This window comes from Triticum aestivum, chromosome 5D (assembly GCF_018294505.1).
Source record: "Triticum aestivum cultivar Chinese Spring chromosome 5D, IWGSC CS RefSeq v2.1, whole genome shotgun sequence".
In the NCBI taxonomy this organism is placed as follows: Eukaryota; Viridiplantae; Streptophyta; class Magnoliopsida; order Poales; family Poaceae; genus Triticum; species Triticum aestivum.
This window is the reverse complement of record NC_057808.1, coordinates 451,930,318-451,953,445: the sequence shown is the minus strand read 5'-3', so window position 1 is coordinate 451,953,445 and position 23,128 is coordinate 451,930,318.

The following is a 23,128-nucleotide window of genomic DNA, read 5'->3' as shown; positions in this document are numbered from 1 at the left end:
CCCCCCACCCCCTCCGGTCGCTAAAGTTACCAGGACCTGGGTGCATGCATACGTTATCAGGTATGCGATGTGTGAGTTACCATGTTATTCATACAAAAAGGCATCAAGGGTACGTTTACACTAGTTCTGTTTAGGGTAAAAAAACGCTACCACGATATTTGTACATAAGCTATCAGATTTGTGGTGCGTATAATTATCGGGCTCATTCAAGAGAATTTGCCGAGGGATGACACACGGGAAAAAGACTGATGTCCGAATTCTACAGGAGCAAAACATTTATTTCTCTAGAAAATATTCATCGCTACAAAAAAGAGACATGCGGAGTACAAAACACGTTGCATCAGTCCTTTAAAACACGTTTCATCGTGTTTTAACAAGTTTTTTAGGGTCAAAGTTACCACATCTGAGGACTTAGGTTTGATTCTCACTCACCGCAGCAATTTCTGTTCATTTAAAAATGTGTGGAAAATATAGAACGTATGAGATGCAGGCCTTAATTTTTCTCAGAAAAATCATTCGAGGGCAACGACTCGATCCATATTGAATGGGAGCAGAATCTGCTGTTAGAAATGTACAAAATTGACTTAACTACTAATCAACCACAAGAACTACTTAGAGCAGATGGTTACTACTGCATTTCCACTCGTGAGGTCGAGGGATCGAATCCCAGTTCCTTCATTTTTTGGCTTAGCGAGCGCCCAAAATAAAAATGACAGGAGCGGTAGTGGGCCGTGAGTCTCGCCAGGTGAACTGGGCTGGGCCGTGGAATAAAACATGGGCGATTGGGAAGGGAAAGGAGCGAGCGATCCCAGTCGAGGTGTGCGGGAAGGGAAAGGAGCGAGCGATCCCAATGGAACGGTAGACCAGTCGTGCGGATCTATCGCAAACAGACAGTCGGCAGGAGAATAGCTTTCTCGTTTAATAAAAAATGTTTAAATAAAAAACATCTGGTAGCTGACAATTTTTCCATATACAAACTTGGCCTGATTGTAAGAAAAAGAATGGTTGGGAACAAATATGTTCAATACAGATGTTTATGTATCCGGCAAGTGGAACATTTGTTAACAGGAGGCAGAAACAGAAACTAAAATAATAGGTCCCTCGTGAACCAACCTGTGGTTGGATGGTTAGAGGGACTATGGTATCTCCGGCCCACCAGGGTTCAAATCCTGATGCTCGCATTTATTCCTTGATTTATTTTAGGATTTTCGTCGATGCACATTCAGTAGGAGGAGACGTTCTCGTCGACGACGAGGCACCTATGGTGACTTCGTAAATCTCAAGATGATATGCCGGCTCAGTCTTTCAGAGATGCTCATAGGGGTAGGGTGTGCGTGTGTGTTCATAGGGGTGAGTGTATGCGCATGTATATGAGCGCTTGTGTCTGTACTTATGTTCAAAAAAAGATAATAGTTCCCTCCCATAAAAAAAAGAGATAGCAGTTCCCTAATGGAGCTGACTGCGTCTCTTAGGAAATAATTGATTTTGTCTTGTAAATGAAATTGCCGTCTCCTTGCTGGCGTGTGTGTTTGGGGGGTTCAATGGGTCTGGGGACCAAGAAAAAGCGGGCAGCGGCATTTTTTTTGAATGAAAGTATGTGTCCTATTCATATCATAAAGATCAATGTATAAGTCATATCAAGGACTATTTGACGAAACTGACAGAACAACAAAACGTCTCTCATCTTCACATCAACGTCTGTCACCTGCCTTCGGCACCGCCACAGCAGTCACAAAAAAATGACGGATCACCTTCTCACCCGAGCTTGATACGGCTCCATCATTAATATATGCAGCTTTGTGGACCTTCATGGTGGCTCACCAAAGGTGAAGCCATTGTTATTAAACGAACTAGAACGGGGCAACATCCCGAACACGTCATCGAACTTCAGACTGACTCCCCACCACGAATACGACACCGGAAATCATACCTGGCATCCATCAACCACGAACCCGGCACATGTTTCGTCTTCTAGATGTCATCGATGCAGGCCACAACTACCTTTAGACGCTGACGCACCTCATCAGAGTGGATGCCTTGAAACATGTTGCGTGACTAAAATTCCGCAACTGACGGTACCTCTGCAAGCTTGCCAAATAGTCATACATCTCGTTCTTTCTGGTCGGAGCGTATGCAAATTTTGCACGCATTGTCCACCTAGTGGGAACACAACACCTTGGTAGTCTTTCTTCTTATAAAATTTCAAATATGTAACATATGTGGGAAGATGGTCTGCTGCGCATTCCACCTTACGACAAGAACAATTGATCCTGTGTAAAAGACCTTCCTGCTCCTCACAGCGCACTTTGAATTTTTTATTCATTCTTTCCTTCTTAGACACAACATAGGTGGTAACTTATGATGCATCTAGTACCTCTCTAATCACACATTTGCTGCCAGCATTTATGCTTCATAAGACCAACTTAAACATAGTAGGAGTGATAAACTTTGTGGCATGTTTCACAAGACTTGAAGCATTTTCCTCTGTAAATGGAACGGAGCAAGGTATCGATGTCTTGGAGAGCCTCATTCAAGCGTCGTGACGCAATGCAACGCTCATAGTGCTCTAGCATTTGAAACAACATCATATTATCCTCAAGATGCGTATGGCACAGAGTTCAAGCTCTCACTCCGCCGATTGCTGCTCAATCCTAGGAAACAACACCCCTCAAGAGATGGAGCACACCACAACTTTCTCATCTGATACATCTAATGCAGTCAGGACTCCTCACTTGTTACTTTATTGCGTTGTGAGAATTGTACCCATTTTCTCTCATGATCTTAAATGGAAGATGAATCATGTATGAAAGATCTAAATTCCTCCTTTGCCACGTCATCATGCAGATGATGTACAATGTACTGCTGAATGTGCTATATACACAACTTAAGGTTTGAGTCATGCCAGACCACCCTGATTGCTCTCTGCATTGTCAGGTCCTCGTCCGTGAGCACAGATATCAGATGGTTCTATCCCATGGCATCAGAAAAGTTTCGCAACATCCACTCGTATGTCTAGCTTGTTTCATAGGAAATGATACCACATCCAAAGATAACAGTGTTGCGGTGGTGATTCAACCCGACAAACGGCACAAATGGTAGATTGTACTTATTGGTTCTATATGTGCTATAAAAAATAGTTGTCTCCGAAAGCATCGTAGTCAAGTTGGGATTGACTATCAGACCAGAACAGTCCCTTCAAATGGCCAAGTTCATCAACCAAGTACCCGAAGAAAAAAAATCTGGATCTCGCTCTCACCGCACCATCATGTGGCTGATCACCGTTTGAGCATCACCGACAGCGATTGATTCCTGCTTACTAGCATGGCAGAAATTGTAAATGTCCCTCCTCGTGCGTCCAACCTGATCACATCCACCGTATTGAATGCACAAAATATCCATAATATGGTGTTTACGGATCCCAGACTTTTTCCATGTCTGTAATTACAATGTCCGCTTTCTGCTCATTGCTAATTCTTCCGCGTGAATGCAAAAGACACGAGAGATCTCGTGGGGCTAGAGGATGGTTGTGTTCATCGATGAAATCCTTCACAAACTACTGACATGTTTCTTCCTCTCTTGCAATGACCAATTTAGCTTTACATCCAACACGAGTTATACTCTGTGCCTCCTCTTTCTATCTTCCATCTTCCTTTCATGTGCTTCTCTTCTCGAACCCATCACGACTACAGGTAATTTTCTTTAAATTTATATGATTGTTGGATCCATCCCACTCAACATAGCTTCTCCCCACAATAAAACATCTCTGAAGAGCATATTTTTTTATAGAATCTATAAGCTTCATCCTCGCTATGAAACATCCTATTGGCAATATGACAGTACTCGAACATACAATCATCACTTACATCCACCATGTCTTCCTTCATATAACGTACAAAATTCACAGTTGGTGTTTATCCATGCTGCAGATGAAAAATAGCTCACATGCAAAGACAAATGCATGCAAAAGCCAGTACGAAATCTTGTGTCAAATATTAAACTTTGCTCCATGTACCTGTGAGGGCAACCGATCATCAACATCGATAAACTATTGAACTAAGCATCGATGATGAAAAACATAAATTATATTGCATGCACTACGGAAACCTAAATCGATGATGACTAAACTAAACTAAGTAGGAAGAGGAGGCTACGAATACAAGTCGGATTCATACCTAAGGATGGCAGGCGGGAAGTGATGGGTCTGCCGGCATGGAGTTCCTCCAGATTGTAGCGCAACCGTCGTCGCCGCTGATTTAGCCGGCGTAGATGTGGTGCCTTATTCTTCTTCTTCTCGCAGGGCACGTCGAGGACAATGAAAGGGAGGAGAATGAGGACGAGGACGGTGAATTGATTCCTCTCACCGGGCATGCTGGGGCCAGTGAATGGGACGAGGACGAGGACTTGACCTCGATCTGGATAGGTTATATGTGGTTCTGGTCGTGGAGGAGATCGCTTCAAAACAAATTCATCGTGGACCATTATATATGCCCTTCTTGGATTAACAAAATTAAACTTAATCTTTTTTAATCACCGCACATATTCATCGGCTAATAGAAATCAAGGGGGGGGCAGTACTGGTTAGTACTCCCAGTACTGCCCCAATCACCGTAAAAGAGCTCTTTTCAAATTCGTGTTTAGCTCATGGATTCTCGTTTATCTCTCTAACTTCCATGTTCACAAGGAGGTAAATTATCATTTCTTATGTGTATTCTTAATAACCATTGATGGGAATGATGACTTTGTTGGTATGTTGTTGACCATTGAATGACTTTTCGTCCAGAATGAAGCATATTGGCATAATTAGTGTAATTTTATCACTGCTAATTTATTTCAAACCAAGCATGGCTTCAAAGAGTGAAGTCCATATTACAACCTTGAACTACCATAAAGTCTAAAAGACAACCATGAACTATGAAATAGTCTAATTTACAACCATCAACTTTCAAAACCGGACAAGAACCAACCCTGAGGTGGTTTTTGACTTTCTCTAATTGCTTTTGACCGGTCAACATCCTAGTCAGCGCCTAGTCATATGCCATGTCACCATGTCCTGAATTAGAAATTTGCTTGTATTTTTTTATCCATTGGGTAAATCTTGTAAAGACTGTCCAGATTGAGTATAATGGTTGAGTTGATTTTTGACAAAATTTTTAAGTTTTTCTGGAAACTTATTTTTGGCCAAAATTTGACCCAAAATGGGTCTGAATTCAAAGTTCACTCTAAATGTTTTGGCCACTAAACTGCGCCGGCGCACCGGTGCAACCATTCGGCCGGATGCACCCCACCCGTACGATCATACAGCGCCTAGCCGCACGATTATCTCTTCTTTCGTCAGTCATCTTCTTCCTTTTAGAAAAAAATGCTTCTATCTCCCTGCCACGAAACAGCTCCTGCGTGCGCTCGCCTGTGGCTGCCCTCACCGCCAGTCGCCGTTGTCGCTGCCGGCCGCTGGTCGCCGTCGTCACTGCCTCTCAGCTTTTCCGTCGCTCCACTGTTGCATCCATGTTAAGCTCATTGCACTCTGACCGCAAAACACAAACGTTCCTCACCGGGGCTGTACACCACCGATTGCAGCATCAATGGCGAGGGCGGGCAAGCGAAAAGGCCGGTGGTAGCAAAAGAAACTTGTGCATTTTGTTCCAGCAGAAAATAGAGCATTGTGGAAGCAAAAAAGAAAAGCTGGATCCAGCAAAAAAGGGACACGGTGGAAGCAAAAAATTAGAGCTATTTTTAGTATAGAAAGATGGTGGTAGCAAAACAATTCGCTGGATCCAACTCCCGGTGGTGCCCATGGTAGCACCCCGGTGGCTGGTTGCAACATCTCTGTATCCCTCTTCACATCGAAAAGATGCAAAACGCACGGGTCGTAGCATCCTGGGTGGCTGGTTCCAGCTCTCGGTGGCGTCCGTTGTAGCATCTTGGGCGCCGGTTATAGCACCGCCCAGCTCTCTCCAGTATAATTTACCGTTGTGACCTCTGCAGCTCGCCGCGGTCACCCGTTCCAGCAAACCAGTACGAGGTTGCAGCTCCCTCCCAAGTTGGTTGTAGCATCCGTGTGCTCCACCGTCGTGCCTGACGGTCGAGGTAGTAACAACCTGGTTGCCGGTTGCAGCTCTTCCCGCAACGGTTGCAGCAGCCCCCTAGTCGGTTGTACCGGCTTGTGGTTGCAGCTCCGCTGCCGGGCCGGGTGTGGTCGCCGGCGTGGTCGCCTCCGGCACCCCGAGCAGCAGGAAAAAGGCAGTAGAAAAGGGACGCATGGCGTCGGTGGCGCAGCGGGGGAACGGGCGAGGAGCACTGGAGGTGGAAGAAGAGGGGGAGATGAGAACGAACCAGCGAGAGCGAGGGGAAGGATAAGGTTGGATGCGGTTTGCACGGGCCCACGGAAGGAAGACGTGCTCTATGAGCATGTGATGTAGCGCGTGACGAGGACGATGCTGGCCCAAGTTTCGGCCGGTGCACCGGATCTAAATGTTTCCCAATTTTTTGTGTGCTAACATACTAATACTAACAAATAACAAGAAGTAGGCGCAAACCTTGTTTTTTCTGCTAATTTGGAGCAGCAGTAGCCAAGCCTTGGATTTCTGCTATCTTGGAGCAACAGCAGCCAACAGGTGGACCGTGCCGTAGCAGGAGGTGGGATGGCAGCACACCTAGCCGAGAGGCGGCAGTAGGGGAGTGCAGGTTGCAGCGGCAGCAGCAACTTGACGGCTGGGGGAAACCAAGGTCAGTGACAGCGTTAAGAAGGGCCAAGGGGGGCATCTTGATGTGTGTGGACACCGGCGACGAGGGGCTAGGCGCCGCCGCTGGTCGCTGGGAGTAGGGCGGCTGATGGATGGGGGAGAAGAAGGCCAGAGACAGCGCAACGAAGGGCAGAGTGGGGGGTGGGCATCTTCACGGTGTTGGAAGCCGGTGACGAGGGGCTGGGCGCCGCCGCTGGTCGCTGGGAGCAGAGGGCCTAGGGTTGCTGGTGACGACGGATAGTGGTGGCAGCGGCGGGTCGGGGACCAAAGGAGGACGCGGCGGTTGGATAAATTCCCTGTGGAGATGCGAGAGAAGAGAGAGGGAGGCGATAGGTTAAAATTTAGACTGTGACATGGCATATGACTAAGCGCTGACTAGGATGTTGACCGGTCAAAACTAGTTAGAAAAGTGAAAAACTATCGCAGGGTTGTTTCTTGTCCAGTTTTGGAAGTTGAGAGTTGGAAATTAGACGGTTTCATAGTTCAGGGTTGTCTTTTAGATTTTGGTGGTAGTTCAAGATTGTAATATGAACTTCTTTCGGCTTCTAATGCACAGAGCAACACTCCCAAGTCAATACTGGAGGCATAGATGGTTTCTGAGCCAATCTAATTTAATGTAGCTTACTTATATGGCTGTCTAGCTTTCACTGGGAAACAAAATTCTTTGCTAACAAACTTGGATCTCACTAGTATTTCTGACTGATATGCATGGTTGTGTTGCTACAGCATCTGTATGTCCTCCTTGATCTGTTTTTTTTTTGTTAAAGGTGAGATCATACACTTATGCAGAATAAAAATATCGAATGGGTGGGAATATATACTCACAGGAGTATAGAAAATGTGTCTGCATTTAGTTTGTGATAGCATAATACAACACCTAAATATATGTATGTGTGACGCGACATACCACTGGTCATTTAAGTAGGGTCATAATTATCATACACCGAAACGGTAATTATGTAAAGAGAAGAGGCGTGACATTAATTCTTATTAGAAAGCCAACTTGCTTTTTTTCTGACTTAATGAGTCCAAGAAAATAACTTGACTTTTATTTTAGATGTCATATCATTACCTATACCATACCACTATAAATACTGCGACACTAGGTGGTTGATGCCACAAACAGGAATCTCAGAATCACTTTATGCACCTACACTACACGCTTTGCCCTTCATAGCAGAGCAACATGAAAAATTGAGTTGAAAACATATGTTAGCTTGTCCTTCTCTTGGGTAGCTGCTGCGACCTTGATATGGACGCAAAACAAAGGTTCCTTTTAATGGTTGAGTGTAGATGGCTGATGTTGACTGACACAAGTTTCGTAGAAGTGGGAAGCATTGGGAATGCTAGGTCAAGATAAAACATGTAGTTTGGTCACGTGTTCGCCCTGAAAGTAAGACAAGCCTTATGAGGCACATCCGGTGACTGCTCTCTGCATCCTAGCATCATCGCATAGTCTGAAACTATACAGTAGAATACTAGGATGTTTAGCAAAATCACGCCTAGACCTGTGACACTTCGTACAGTAGTTCCCTCATGCAGCTCTTGTCATCTTTTTCCGAGAGTGAGAGGGAGAGAGAGACCAGATACTGTGATGGCACATTGATGGCAAGATGATGACCAACTGGACCTCTCAACTAGCTACCACTACCAACCACCTAGTAGTAAGAAAATGATGAGAGCTTGATGTCTTTATGACGATCTTGAGTTCTTGACAATTGTCACCTCGGCAGTAGTTCTTCCATTGACAGGCGTGGCTGGCATCGTAAGCAAACTGAAACATTCTCTATTCACAACGTATACCGTCCGTGTAACAGCAGTACGGGGATGCGCGGCTCCAGGAGAATACATTTTTGCTTGGCTTCTGACCAAAAGATAATTAATGTCCGAGATGTTCTTCACAGCCAACAAATACGTGATCACTGTCTTTTTGGTTGCGCTGATAGTGAATTGGTTAAACTATTTTGCACTTGAATTAATGTAACCAAATGAAGCGCATCCTAATCAGTGTGCCATGCTTGCAGGCCAGGAACGGAAATGACTGGCATTGCCATGCTGAATTGTAACCAGCGTGCTATGCTATTGTAGTTCGGATGGAATCCAAAAGTAAGTTTTGTTTAGGAAAATAACAATCAAAATATAGCCGGTGATTAGGGTAGTTCCTAGCTCGAGTACTGGTCTGGCTAACTTAGTCAAAGAGAGTCCAATACGATCTATGCTATTAGTTGGGGAAGTCCAAGCTAGTATTTCTTCAGTCAGGATTTCTACCTGGTCACGCATGTGTGTCAGAGTAGGTATAGGATGTTGTGGTCTGCTCATGCCTATATACACGGCAGCGCGTGAGTCTTGTAACAACGACAAATCGCGAGATTGTACCAGGAGATAACAAGTAGAAGTGGGAGACAATGGGAACATGATCTTAAGTGAAATATGGGGGGAAAATGCAAGGTGGTTTGGCATTTGCTTGATCGACGGATTCACGAGCGGTTTGGGCTGATTGTCCCCAGTTCAACCATCCGGCCGATGGACCAGTGGAACAATGTGGCTTGTCATTTTGACCAGAGGAAATTATCCACTTGCACATTAGGTGTTCTTGCCTCAGCCTGCCGCATGTCGACGGGCATCTGACCAGCTCATCAAGAAAATTTTCGCAAGGAGTCAAGTGTTTCGTGTTGCCGAGACGCGACACGACAACACCGGCTACAGAAGCCACCCGTCTTTAATTAAGCTTAACTTGCCGTGAGAGTAGCCCGAGAGCTACCCCTTTTGTTCCGTGTATGTGTGCTTACATGCTGCAACAAGCACTGTGACGCTTTGTTGGGTCACCTGTGACCATTTATTGAACTACCTCTCTTTGCGCTTAACTCTAGTTCTAAAACTTAAGGGCCTTAGTTTAAGGCCGCGAGACAGCCTGCATTCTAAGAAAAGCACTATTAAAGCTTTAAACTTAAGAGGCAAAACGAAATACTTGCATGTTGAGTATATAAGCAATTTTCTGATTAAATTAATCCAGGAATAAATCACGAGCATGACGTAAACAATAGTAAGCACATGCTAATACTTGATCATATTATCACGTACTAGACGGATAGTAGAAATATCTACGCAAATCGCTAGTACTGCACACATAAAAATAAATAGGAGTGGGTTAAATGTGTTATACCCTCTAGTAGGCCAGTTGGTAGTAGCGGCGGCGGTGCTTGCGGCAGCCCCGTCGGCCACCTTCTTATCAGCAGCTGCCTTATCGGCATCGAGTCTCTCAACTTCGGTGGACATGTTGACGACAAAGGCACACAGATGTAGTGGAAGCAGACGAACGGAAGGGAGCAGTCGCGTGGGAGACGCTCCCAAAAAACCTAATGGCCCCTCCCCCATACAGGATCTAGAGACGGGATTTTAGAGGCCTGGTCTCCCGTCAACCGTGTACACGGTGGACGGGATGGGATCACCGGCGGCGGCAGCAGCAAAAGGAACGACAGTGCGCGTGGAGAGGCAGAGCAGATGTGATCTGTTCTTCTGGTAGCGGCTAGGATTGCTGATGCCTCCACTATATAGGCGCGGTTGAGTAGGAGGTCGTGGGCTAGACCCATGTCCTAGTCGGCTGACAGCCCACGATCCAACGTCTTAGATTCGCGGCGCGTCTGTTATGGACTCTTTGTTTCTGGCCGGCAAAAATTAAGCGCATAGGTGTGAGCTCGGCTCGTCTCATTCCCGAAACCACACACTGCACGCGCGTCGTGACGAGGCAGGCGGAGGAGGAGCACGTGGGAAGCACTTCCATTCTCAAGCTCCAATAGCATGTGGGGAAGAATCCCTTATAAGGAGGTCCAACTCCTCCTCTAAAATTCCCACCCCCTAGCCATATAACCCACATGGGTCCTTAGAGATTTTTCCAAATTGTTAGATGGGCCTAAGGCCCACCCTATATTTCAGCAATACCCCACTAGATATCGTGCGCCCATTGTGTTGTCCTCTGTTCTAATTGCTGTATGGATATACCAGTATTTTTAGTGGAGACCAGTTTGTGTTGAACATCCACATAGAACAAGTAACTACACTCCTTCACAACTGAACAATGGACTATGCCTTGAATTGTCAGTTTGCCGTAAAGAAGTTTCACCAAATGTCTTACCAATTCTAGGTTGCGAAAGGCTGACCCCTCGGGTGGAGCATATTAGTCATACCCCTGGCCTATTTATGAACTTACTATAGATCACCCCAATCTCATAGACCGTGACTAGCAGTTGGGCTCATATAGGTGTGTTCCACTAATGATCGCTCTATAGGATAGCATCTTGCTTATACAAACTTTGAAACACATTAAGACAAAAGTCCACATGCCATAAAATGTCTGAGAGTATTGCATCTCTAACAGAGTGGGTTAGTAAAGTTACTCTCCTCAGTTAACCACTAGCTTGTTTTCCTAGGTCCTACTTCACAGGATCTCCGATCACATAGGTTGGGTTAGCACCATGGTAACTCATGTGGGCCTCATACCCATCTCCCTCGGTGCATTTTCCACACAACACGTGATAGCTCTTTAGTAAAGGGATATGCCAAATTCTTAGCCGTATGGATATAATCAAACACTATCATCACTCTGCAGTTTCTTAAACGACTGACAACTTTTTATCTCATTCTTATGTGCTTTGTGGACTGCATGTTCTCCTTTGAATCTTTTGCCTTGGCAATGTGTGTCTTGGATTCCTTTCTAGAAGTGCTTTGCATATCTCTCATAGGAAAAATATTCTCAAAGAATTTAGCATCCTTAGACTCAATAATAGTACCGACGCCAATATAGCCTCCCCCACCATGCCATTGGTAAACCCAATGTATGGTGTTAAACAAATCCATTAGAGTACGGTTTTTCCGTTTGACAACCCCGTTTTACTGGGGTGAATAGGAAGGCGTCCTCTCATGAATAATACTAGAATGTATATATGTGTATTTGCCTTTGAGTAGAGTGAACTAACCAAGACATCACTAGGTATAAATTTTCACTGGGCTAGGTGTGAGCTCTTAGATAACAAAACTAACCAATGCATTTCAAGTCTTTCTCACAATGTTATACAAACATCTATATATTTTTATATATTCATATATTCGAAATGCATATACCCCAAATATTAATTAAGTTAGAGTTTTAAAGTGTTCATCGCACACTTCAAAATATGACCGCGCATTGTAAAAAGAGGCTTGCATAAATTGAAAATGTTGATAGCATTCAGAAACAATGATTTTGACATTTATATAATGTTCACGGGTTTGAAAAATATGTTTGTGATATTTTTATTAAATTTCATACCACCTAAAAATGCTCGTGTAATTTAATAAAATATTTGTACTAGTATAAAATATTCAACCGGTTTGAAAAATTTCTATGGATTTTAAAAAATATATGTGTACTTAATTTTTTTTTTACCATTCATAAAAAAGTTCATGAAATTTTTAAAAAGTATTCACACAGTTCTAAAATATGTTCATTATATTTTGAGAATATGTTTATACAATATAAAAAATGTTCACGTACATTTAAAAAATTGTTTCATACCATTTATAAAAATTTCCAGCGTGTAGTGGAAAATTGTTTAAGATATAAAAGAAATGCTCAAGAATGTATTTGAAAAAATGTTCATCATTTATTGAAGAATGTTCAACGTGTACAACCAAAATTTTCCACATGTATGCAAAAAAAATTAGAACATCTATTTAAAATGTAGACATTTACTGAAAAAAGGAAAGAGCAAAAAACCAAAGAACATGAAAAAAGGAAAAAAAAACACATGGATGGTTCTAAACCAGTTCGACCTGTATGTAGAACCTTCCCAAAACTGGTTTAAGGTGCCGGACCACTAAGGGCAGAGTGCACCAGCATCCGAGTAGAGGTCAGGCTACGTCTCCCAATAATCAAGACATGGCCACCCTGTTTGTGTGCTTGGGATCGAAACCAATCTAGATATTGGAGCTTGGTCTCGGCCTATGGAAAATATCATGGCGGTCAAAAAGTAGCTTAACACATTCATTATCTCTTTCTCTTTATGATAGCTGCGGAATAGAAGAAAGGCACCTACACATGCTCCCTAGCATTTGTGTGACCCTATAAATAGTGAAACAACCCTCAATATTGTACGCACTAGCTAGAAAATTCAAGGCCACAACAAAATTGAGTGTGAGAACATCTGAAGTGAGTTAGCTAGGCAGAGTAAGGTACACGCCTGATCAAAGATGATGTTGTGTGGCTCATATGTATACATTGTTAGAACAAGTTGTTGATGAGACTGAGTATGTACATACTAGGAGTCTAGAAATGTAAGGCATTGGGAACAGGAAAGCCCGAAGGTCACACCACATTGGTAGATCTTCAAAGGCGTGCAGAACATGGTTACACCAATTGGTAATTAACTATCTCCACATGCTCCTCAATTCCTATCAAAATAAACTTATGTGCAGTTCACTTTGGCCAAAGGCTTGTGGGTTTCACTTAGATTGAGATAATGATACGAACCTTACTAGCTACTACTCGATTTACTATCACGTAGTACAACATCCGGAATATAGGTTATTTGGGAACAACTTGAAGGGGATCCAGCGATTAGGGCATCTCCAACACTGACATGCAAATTTGTTCCGGCATCCGTCCGCTGACAGGGGTACCAGTCCACAGACACGGATGCAGTAGGCGCCATCCAACGTTGCCTGCATGCATTTTAAGTACGGTTCAACTGAACCAGATGAAATTCATGCAAACACTGCAGATTTTCATATAAACCGGATGAGATTCATTACCTTTCAGACATTTTTAGATAAACCGGATGAAATTCATTACATTTTAGACAATTTTAACTAAACCCTATTCCAAACCTAATCTAAATGATCGTCGGCACCCGTTCCCCATGTCCGGCAATGAGCCTCGAGAACTGAAGCTCCGGCTCTTTCCTTCGCATTCTCCAGTTCCGCCTCGGCACTCTCCAGCTCTTCCTCCACAGGCTCTTCCAGTGCAGCTTGAGCGGCTAATCGGCCGACGATTTTCAATCCGCCATGCTTGGCTTCAGGCGGAGGGGAAGAGCGGTGGCTTTCTTGGGACCCGAGCGGCGGTGACCTACCATGCACTACTCGCTATCGGCGGCGCCCACGGACATGTCGGCTTCCTTGTCGTGGTGGTTGGGCGCGGCCTAGGCAGAGCCGGCGAAGTCCTCCTCGTCGCCGCTCTCGCCGAACACTTCGTATGTAGCCTTGTCCATCTCCTTGTAGGCGGCCTCCAGTTCCGCCTGATATTGGCGGTACCGCCAGCGGTCACGACGGATGTCGCGGGCGGAGCGGTAGGATTCGTGTAGCGCCGCCTGCTCCACCCCGTCCGCATCCGGTGTGATGGCCATGTCGGCTTCGAGTTGCTCCTCCACCTACGGGTGCTCGTCGATGAGATGGAGGTTGTTGGCCTGGTCGGCCTGCGCCTCCCAGAACTGCTCCTCCCGCTCCTCCCACACCATGTCCATATAGTGGGGGACGGGCCTCGCCTATGGTCATGCCGGCATGCACCGACGAGGAGTGTGGCGCCGGCTTGTCCTTTGCCGGGTCCTCCATTGGGACGTTGCCAGCCTCCGTCCGCCTGCCGAGCTTCCAGTCGGCAGCAATGATGTCAATCTCCTTCTTCTGCTCCGACGATAGTCCATCCAAGAGGGCTTTGGAGCACGAGGAGGCCATTGTGGGCGTGGTGCGGAGGGGAGAAAAGGACCCGAGGAGGATGGGTATGGCTGATAGATAAGATCAGACGATTAGTTGGTACTTCAACAAAGATGCTTAGGAGTACCACCAACAAATGATGGGGAGAACCATGTTTTAAAGGGAAAAATTGCAACCTACGTTGGAATTATAGAGGAATGTACTACATAAGGTCTCTATCATTCCAATGATAATTACATTATGTTATCAACATGCAACACAAACCAGCTGGTCGGAGATCTGTCAGCCAAGTGTCATGGGATGCACTGTAGTAAGAGGACGACAGGATTGTTGGCTACATGATGAAACAAACACATGAGAGATGCACAAATAAAAAAACTCAATTCTACGAACATGTAATTAATAACTGCAAAGTTTCTAGAAAAAATTGCAAGATTATCATGAACTGTAGGATCAGCGTAATGCCCGGGGATGTCCGATTACTGGGATACAACCGTGGGTCGAGAGAATTTACCTGTAGCCAAGGTGTCAAAATTTATGCATGGGGTGGTGGCAGCACCTGCAGCGCGGAAGAGGAGGCAATGACTGCCACACAAGATCACACATGCTTGATTGGCATCTGGAGGGAATGCGACAATAATTCTAAAGTATCACCCTATTTCAAGGGTTAGATTTAGTTGGTATTCCCGCCCTTATCTACCGAGTACCAGGGTGTCATAAAACAACTCAAGACGACTCTATGTGAACCATTACTTTGGTTGTTGAGTGGTGTTATTCGTAACACACCCTTATTTAGTAGACTAGCATCATGGTCGGTCTTTTTGTCAGTCTATTTTTCATGCGCACGTCAAACTGCACACTCAGCCGTTGAACTCCTACGCACCCACGCATAATGATCAACTTGTTTGATTATCATGCACCTCTTTTCTTGGTCGGAAGGGAAGGTGTTGGTTGAACTCCTATGCACCCACACACATGAGCAAACACGGATTTTATTTAAACTACAACCTTTTCTGTTGATCAGTTATGAACACCTCATGTGGTTGATCGGTCAGAGCACAGATTCAAAGAGGGGTTCATGCTTTGGTAGTGTGGCATCAACCATCCAGTATTGTTCCAGTATTTATACCGTTAGCCATATCTGTAAAGAGTTGGTATGTAATGAAAATGTGTGGTTATTTCCTTCAACCCTTAAGTTAGAAAAACATGAGTAGGGCTTCCATTAAGAATGAATTAAAAACCCTTTTCTGTGTAGGAATAGCACTTGTTTTGCCGGCCAAGTTCATGAAACTTGTGTGGTTTTTTACCTACTGCCAACTTGACTACTAAAAATTGTTTGATGCGTGTTGCAAACTTGTACGAATGATTTAAGAGGATTAAATATTGGTAAATTATGGTGCTACCTAAATAATGTGCACTATGTTGCATACATATATTTAGATGTTGTATGTTATCACGGACGAGAACGTGTGGCTCTCGGGTGCTGATGCACCTGAATTGCAAAAAAAAAATAGTAACTGGAAAAGGTAAAAAGAAAATCCTGAAAATTTCTGGAAACATAGATGACCAAAAGTTGTATGCGTGCAAAAAGTTTTTTTTTTTACTATGTACATGTAAGAAGTTTTGCAAAGGAATGCCTTCTAGGTTCATCGTCTTGATGATGAATGGGCAAATGTGCATCAAGAACATTACCACCCCAGGGTGGTACGAGGGCTATTCTTGTTTCTCAGGTGGGAGGTGAGGTTCGTCGCGGCAAAAACGTTTCAGTTTCCATCTGGTTGCAGACCCACTTCTGGGCTGAGTTGTATGCTGCTAGAAAGGCAGTAGAGATGCTCCAAAGCATGGGACTGCACATTGTTCAGATAGAACTTGACCATGTGGAGGCAGTGATCGACATGCTGGAGGAGCTGGACAGATCGCCGTACGGCCCATCGAGCCATCAAAATAAGGGGATGTACTCCTGTAGAACTGCAAATGCACGTGCACACGTTCGCGTAGCTCGTGCTCCACAAGAGAATCCTGACGGTCGACATGTTGTCCATTCGCGGATGGACACATGACCCTACCTCTACCTGCTAGCTATGCCCCGAGGCCTCGAAAACGACCGTGCACATATGCAAACACTACCCTTATTCCACTTCGTGTGGGACCATGTGATAGCATGGATGTGTGAAGCCATCACGATCGACCTCGCTTAGGGTTTGAGGGGTTCGGATTTGTTGGACAAGATGATCTCCAGGTCTCCTAAGGAGACAAGGCGACAAGGAAGTAGCATGATACTATACACGATCCGGAACCCATGGAAGGAGCGCCAGACGGGTCTTCAATGACACTCGTCTCATCCACTTAGAGGTTGCTACTCTAACCCTCAAGGACATCAAACAACGGGACATTGCCTTTGCAGGGGGCCACGACATTGAGGGCTTAGGCTAGTTTTGCAACTTTTTGGTTATGCCTTTTGTTTTCAATGTGTTCCCACTAAGACCTCACTACATTTGTACATAACCCCTCTTTTTCGTCTAAATGAAAGAGCAGCACTCCTGCTTGTTTCATGAAAAAAATAACGTCGCCGGCTCTGAATCCTGGGAGGGCTCACCTGCTGAGTTGTTGAAGCAACAATTATGTGAAGACTAGACGTAATGTGCTCTGAAATCACAGCTTTCTCTCTCAGAACTATTACTACAATTGGGTAATGGTACTCTTCGGGCACTACAAGAAAATGTACACCAATGTGGTAAACAAAGACTCCGAGGCTAGCAGAAAGTTTAATCTCTCACCCCTTACGCATCCCATTTCTACAAATCTAGCATTGTCCGCTTAAATCTACCCAACTAAATTTGCCCATGACAGCTAGACAAGAGAGAAGACCAAGCATTGCTTCAACCTCTTCTATGAGTTTTGGTGTTGATCTGCTCCGAAGGCCCCATGGGGTTTGTGATTATACCGGTGGTGTGAAGAGTGGTTCGTCAGCCAATGGTGTGACACAAACAACTACTGCCCTGCGATTTATACTGTTAATGTGTCGTACAACATATGTTCCATGATGAATGACTGTTTATTTTTCTTACACATTTAGGTTACGAAAGGACATATATGGTTTCTCATAGAAATAAATAGCGCACACGTTAGATGGGTCCCATCCTCACATGCATGCTAGATGTGTCCCACCCAGCGCAGGTTGGGTGAAGTTGAATACCGATGCTGGTTTTCTGTCAGACCTGGGAAAGTATGGCTGGTGACAATTCTAGGGATCATATAGAGGCCGTCCGTTTTTCTTGCTGTCCTGCCGAGTCAAATCAAATGGTAATGTTGAGGAAGCGGAGGCGCAGGCTGTGCTCCCAGGTATTATAAGATCCGGCGCAAGGCCACCCCCGCCACCTTCCTCCTCCCTCCGCCGTCGGCGGCGGCCGTCCCGGGCTTCGCCCGTGCAGTTGTTGGCAGCGGCAGGGCGTCCCTGCGTGCTCCCCTGTGCGGCTGCATGCCCCTTCTCTCCTCCCGACGGTGACCCTCCTCCCCGACAACCTCTCCTGGCGCGGTGCTCGGCCCCGGATCTGGCCTCTGTGGCATCGGCCATGACGGCCGCCGTCCTAGCCGTGCTTCTGGGTGGCCTGAGATCCAGCTGCCCGCCTGGCCGCCATGGTGGCCTCCCTTCCAGATCTGTGCTGGTGGCGGGCGGTGGTCCTTCTCTTGACTAGCGGGAGGACAACAAGGGGATGTGGCCCCTCTGCTCGGCCTGAGCATGCTGCCCCTGCCCCCGTTCTTGGGGTCGCCCCCGGGCTAGATCTGGCGTGTTTGAGCACCGCTGGCCCCATTACCTGGTGGATGTCTTGGTGGTTCTGCGGGAATGGTTGCACACCGGTGGCCGAGGGCTGCTGTCTCCTCTTCGCTCGCGTGCCCGAGAAAGGGGCCTTCCCAACACTAGCAGGAGTGACCCGCCGCAAGGTCTACCCCGCACTCTCTGCCCGGGACCGCCACCCCAGGTTGCCAAGGCCCTCCACACGTCGTGGAGCCGCCATATCCCCGCTGCCACCTTTATCGACGTCAGGCGCGTGCGCGAGAGCGCACCTCTGGCAGCAGTGAAGGGGGCAGAGGGGGGAGGAAGGAGAGCAGTGGCGGCGACTAGGATTACACCCAAGTCGCCTTGGCGGAGATGATGTGTGTGTGGTGGGGGGAGGGGGAGGGGAGCCAAACTTCTGGTCGACATTATTCTAAAGCATTCTCTATAGTGATACCATGTTGTCAATGTTATGATTGGAATTAGTTTTCCGAGGAATTCATTCAGGTGTCAAATGGAACTCCTTAATAGATCTTGTGATCTTTGTTGTTGGATGTGTAATTTTGTTTGAAGTTTTTCTTTGCACCCATGGTCTCTATTGAGCTCAACAATATATGTGTACACCAAAATTTCGAAGATGATCCTTTGAGGATGGAGAAAGCTGGATGTACTGTACTTGATAAGAGACATAGATTGTACTTTTCTTGTTTTGTGCAGTGTGCTGAAAAAACAGTTAAATATAAAATGTTGAAATATTTATGTGTCGAAGTCTCGGAGATCATCTTAGATATCAGTGGGTGGCCAACTTATTTTATTATGCACACATCTACCATTCTTAAGTAGTTGCACCCCACTTCTCCCTATTCTCTCATCATGCAGCCCATCCACATCATCAAGTAGGTCCCATGTGTAAAACAGCCACATCATAAGTATTTAGTACATTACATTCAACTTTTTGTTTCATCTCCATGTTAAATTTCCTTCGTTGCCTGGCTAAACAAGTGGACTGCAAGTGCCGACGTATGACCTTCATGTATATGCTCTCGGCCCATCTAATTAGTTTTCCACATGTTCCTATTCATCTTCTTTCCTTGTCTAAAGAAACTATTCATCTACTTCTCCGCTGGTCACTTTCTCTACCACAGAGGGAGAAATTAAGTGCAAAGTAATAATGTGAAATGAACATATGGTCACTGAGGAGTCGTCTGCACCTTTTATATATACTACACAACGCCTCGCGAGACTGCCACTTGAATTGCGCTTGCAGCCTCACACGTCTTCTCCTCTCCCCCTTCACGGTTCACACCCGCATCCAGGAAAAGCCACTAAAAATCTCTCCTTCTGCCTGGTGTTCCCCTTGCTGATGTGATGCGTGTGTCGGTGAGGTGGCGTCCGTGGTGCCCTGCTCCTCCTCTCCCTTCTCAGTCTCCCGTATAGAGAAGGTAGCTCTGGTTGTTTCACGGAAATCGTACCAACCATTGGAACCCGGAGATGTCTTTCTTTCCGGCCTGGGAGGATACTCATGTAGCAACGTGGGGATTCTCTCCGACAGGGATTCTTTCCGGCCTTGAAGCCGATGCTGTGTAGGGCGGGCCTTGGTTGACAACGACAACTTGGAGGGGCAGGGTCCTCTTCGTGTGCTTCGGGCGGGGCGGCGGCGCCGATGAGGAGAAATAGTCGGGGTGCGGAGCCGTGGTTGGGTCCCAGGTCGGTGCGGCGGCGGTGCACGGTGATGAACCTACGGTCGCTGTCCTTGGAGGACCTGTCGCGGACGCTGGCGAAGACGAGCTTGCACGGCTGCAGCTGCACCCTGAACGATCTCAAGTCAATCACCTCCATCTCCAACTTGCTTCATCTCCAACTTGCTTCAGCCCTGCAGCGAGTTACCGCCAACTATCTTGACCTCCACAGTGATGGCATCTAGGAGCACCGCCAGGGGCTGCCCTAAATTTGTACCAGATGCCTTGTGTGGCCGGCTGCAAAAGGCACACCAACACAGAAGTACATGTTACGATAGAGAAAAACAAGAAAAATGGCCATGGGCACTGATGCACCTTTTTTATCCTGATCCCGCAGCTCCTATTCACCTGTATCTATATGTTTTACTGTGCAGATTTGTTGCAATAGAAAGGAATATGGCACCTTCTGGTGATAGGGCCATGAGTATTCTGTTCCATATATGGCCAAGTGGACATGCAATATACTAAGTAGTGATCTAAAAGATATTATATTAGTTTAAAGGAGGCTTTAATGATCTAAAAGATCTTGTATTACTTTACAAAGGGAGTATATGCTTTATGTTTGTCTCACAAAACACATGAGCTATTTAGACTAAAATGGTACGCATGAGGTCTGCACTCTTCATGCAGTAATAATTTGGTATACATCTAAAAGGAACAACAAGACTGGCTGTACAGAATCAACTTCTAATCTTGGCAACACCACGTGACACATGTGGTAAGCAATCCAAACAATTGAAAAGAACTTCTAATCTTGGCAAGATGACTTGGGTACTTTTTTAAATAAAATCTATATTTACACAAGCTTTTTTCCTATGGAACAACAGATAATAAATTTGAAACACTTCTCTTCCATTTTACCTTGAATACGCATATTTTTTTAAGTTTATATTTTACAGATTCCGCAACAACGAACGGGGTATTATCTAGTTTTGTTGTTCTTTTAAACATAGAAATGAAAGTAAGTTTATATAAATTTCAGGTCATTGCATTTAGGAGTATCTTCACATCATAAATGTTACCGCAATAGATGATTGAGTCCTTACATTATAGGAGCGTCTCCCTATGTGTGTGTGTATATATATATACTTCTACACCCTTCATCTCACTATGTTCATGGCTAGCTTGGCATTCATCTTTCCGTGACTCTAGGGCAAATTAACACAGAACCGCAAGACAAAAAAGTATGGTCGCCCATGAAGAGATTTAGCATTTGTACTATGAGCGTAGAAGTGGGATGCACCAGAAATACCAGTTGAACTTGAAAGAAAGTACTTGCAAAAGTGAAACAAAAGGAAGGCAGGTGACAGGAATGTTTTGGTGGCAAGACAAGATTTCCATGAGGGAAGGAGCCTCTGGGACATCCTAGTTAGAGTTGATGTACATGAAGAAGGTGGCTTACCGGGCGAACCAAGTTTTCAACAAGCTCAAGTAAGAGTCGCTCCCCTACCAGGCAGAACGGCCACTACACCAAGCTGTGGGATCAAGGCTTTCAAGCTAACGCCCACAAACAGGTAGTGTCAAGGCTCAATAAAAACTAGCCTCATCAATCATATGTTAGCCGTAGTCTGTGCATGATAGGAATTCTGGGCTCCAGAGCCAGTGAAAGAATCCGTAGGCCCGTGGCTGCGGCATTCCATTGAACAGGTGACGTATATGCAATCAGTGATAAATATAGATGCGAGGACAGTAGGAACAAAGATAGAAGCGTGTGCCAATCAGTGACAGGCCGGTAGAGTGGCAGCATCCACACTTGGTGACCTTTTGTGCTCAGCCGTGGCCCGTGGGCAAGCACGAACATTACGTGGCTGCCTCCGGCTTTGCCTTGTCCTCTCAATCATGCTGAGATGGTGTAGAGCGTACGATGGCTGGCGAAGAGGCCCCATGAAAACCGGATGACAGAGATCTGGTGGTCTCCTCCGTGTGGCGGCAGAGGCTTCAGGGTCTGGAGGTGGGAACACTCTGCTCGTTCGTCAGCACTCTTCAGTCCAAGCCTTTTGCAAACCGCATAAATACAATGGCTTTATGCTGTACAAGAAAGAGAACATCAAGCGACACCCCTTTGCATCAGAGGTCTGCAGGCAAAGTCTGAAAATTATGATACCACATACCAGCAGCACTGCGTTCGTTAAACTTAGGATCCGGCATCGGATCACTTGTTCTCTAGTTGACCACCTAACATATTTTGACATGTATGTATTGGAACTGAAACTTCTAAAAAGACTGCACATCAATCACAGGGTTTTCCACACACACAAAAACAATCACAGGGTGACAAACTGTTGGAACCGGCTAGCCCTAGCTCACCCTCTCTCTGGCACATACACAGAAAGAAGACAACACTGATTTCCGGCGACGAACGCCCCGGCGCTCACAACGCCATTTTTCTTTATAGCTGGACTAACCACCACCGGCTACAACCTTGGACGCACAACGCACGCGCTCTCGTAACAAACTCAACCAGGAGGGATTTTATACTTGGCCGATGCATGCATGCACATCGCTGCCCACCTCCCCGATCTACGCACTATCCATCCGCTCAGCCCGGCCTCCACGACGCGCTCTACGCGTACAACCCGGCTGGCTACGAACGGAGCGTTGCGGCCGTTTTGCTACTACTGCCAGCCTAACTACGACGGCTACGAGCACTTACACGCACGCCACACACACATACGCACACACGTATACTTTGCCATGGCTTCTGCTGTCCCGCGCGCATCCGACGCGCCCGACGAGCCCGACACCACCAGTGCATCCCGCACGTCCCGCACGAATCCGTCGCGCCTGACAAGCCCGACCACACACGCCTACACCGCGGTCCCGCCGCGCCCGACACGCCCGGCGCGCGCCCATACACGCGCCCGACGCGTCCGACACTGGCGCCGCGGCTTATTCCAGCCAACACAAACACATAAGAGAAATAGATGAGCTGATTGTTCATCTGACAATTGTCCTCATCCTAGGACAGAAAAGGAACACGTTACTAGCAGCAAGTACTGCCAGCCATGACATCCAGCTGAATCAGGAAGCATCAGACAAGATTCAAAAGGGGCTCGGCGCGTGGTCTCAGTTCCTGTGGAACAAGTATACAGAGACCAACCAAGAGTGATTAAAAGTAGATTCTTACGACCTTCTTGTCCGAAATAAATTTTGATTTTACGATAAATAGGCAGGCAGAACATTGGTTCTTGGAG